At 42.6% G+C, this 1,609-nt stretch overlaps 1 protein-coding gene across 1 annotated transcript in view; it reads right to left on the bottom strand.

The window, feature by feature from the left end:
- Positions 1–1,609, bottom strand: part of LOC107103921 (AP-2 complex subunit alpha-1-like) — a 25,905-nt gene that overhangs the window by 22,665 nt on the left and 1,631 nt on the right. The gene's annotated exons all lie outside the window — the stretch shown is intronic.

Below are 1,609 nucleotides of genomic sequence, written 5' to 3'. Positions count from 1 at the left end.
CTTGTATGTGAACTGCAGTGTCACACCTGCGCCATAGAGCCAGCATGCTTCGTGTTTACATAAGTAAAGATGGATGGTAGCCCTGGAGCGCATCTAGACATCTTTCCCAACCATAAAAACACAATCTTTTCAAGATGGTTAAACATAAATACTGCTCTCCGCATCATCATCCGCCATGGTTGATGTTTTTCTTGTGCTTCTGCGTAGAAACACGCAGAATAATGACCTTTGTTGGACATTAATGGCGTTCAGGTGGGATGAATGCGACCTGGCGTTCAGAAACAGGTCGCATTTAAACAGGTCAGATACGCATCAGATCCAGGACCTCAGAGCTAAGCGGCCTGGGTCACATTGGAACAAAATCAGATCCGTTTTGTTCAGACTGTCATGAAAAGATCAGATCCAGGTTGCATATAGGCAGAAAAATCAGATTTGGGTTCCTTTAGGCTGCAGTGTGAACGCAGCCATAGACCTGCTCGTCTTAAAGAGCTGCTGCACCAAGGTGAAGGACATGAATCATGGCTCCAACGCCAGAGATTGAAACAAAGGAGAGGATTATCAAACTCTGCAAAGAGGGTAAATCATAACACCATAATAACAGATGTGGGTTGTTCACAGTCAGCTGTGTCTAAACACTAACCACAAGGAAAGGTTGTTAAAGGCAAACATTCTGGGAGACCAAGGAAGACAGCTAAGCAGAAAACTTAAAGCAGTATGTTTAAAAATAAAACTCAAAATGCAAAACTAAACAAATGAGGATGGAATGGGAGGAAACTGGTCTGTGACCGAACTGTAAGAAAGCGTCTGAAGGAAATAAGCTTTACATCCAGGAAAGCTAAAGGAAAGCATCATCACTAAACAGAAAAAACAGGTTAGAACGGCTGAGGAGCAACGGTGGACTGAGGAGGACTGGACTGTCATCATATCTACAATAAATGAGCAAGTTTATGCTGAGATTCTGGACACTTTTCTAATCCCGTTAATTAAAAGGATGTTTGCGGGATGATGAAATCAATTTGCATCTTTCCATAGAGCAAAAACTTTGAAAACATTCCTTAAAAAAAAAGGACATAAGGTCAATGTCACGGCCTGCAAATAGTCCAGATCCTTTTACAGGGATCTGACCTGCAGAGTCTGAGTCCTGATGAAGAGTCCTGATGAAGAGTCCTGATGAAGAGCCCTGATGAAGAGTCCCGTTTGTCCCTCACTAAGTGCCTCAGAGACGGCCAGAGGTGCTGCAACTAAATACCAGTGATGAGTTGAAGCCTTCTTTTGGTTTTCATCATTTTTTCCCTCAGCTTGGTCTAATAAAGTGTCACTGAAAACCACTTTTTATTTCTTGATTTCTTTTAGTGTTTCCTAAAGCCAGACAGTTGCTGTTTGAAACGATTTTGGTTTTATGCATCTACTTTTTATCAAGTAAATTAAACTGAATAAAAAGAGGAATTGATTCCATTAATTTTGCCACATTTTTCCCTCCCTGGGCCAAAAGCTGCAGGCTGTGAAAAGCTGCAGAACAGAAGCCGACCCACAGCATCACCCGTCCTCTGCAGCTGCTCTCTACCAGCAGACTTGGATGGATGGATGGATGGATGGATGGATGGATGGA

The sequence above is a fragment of the Cyprinodon variegatus genome, unplaced genomic scaffold, assembly GCF_000732505.1.
Source record: "Cyprinodon variegatus isolate N-32 unplaced genomic scaffold, C_variegatus-1.0 Scaffold1565, whole genome shotgun sequence".
NCBI classification, from domain to species: Eukaryota; Metazoa; Chordata; class Actinopteri; order Cyprinodontiformes; family Cyprinodontidae; genus Cyprinodon; species Cyprinodon variegatus.
The sequence above is the reverse complement of the archived record's forward strand: the minus strand, read 5'-3'. Positions and strand labels throughout refer to the sequence as shown.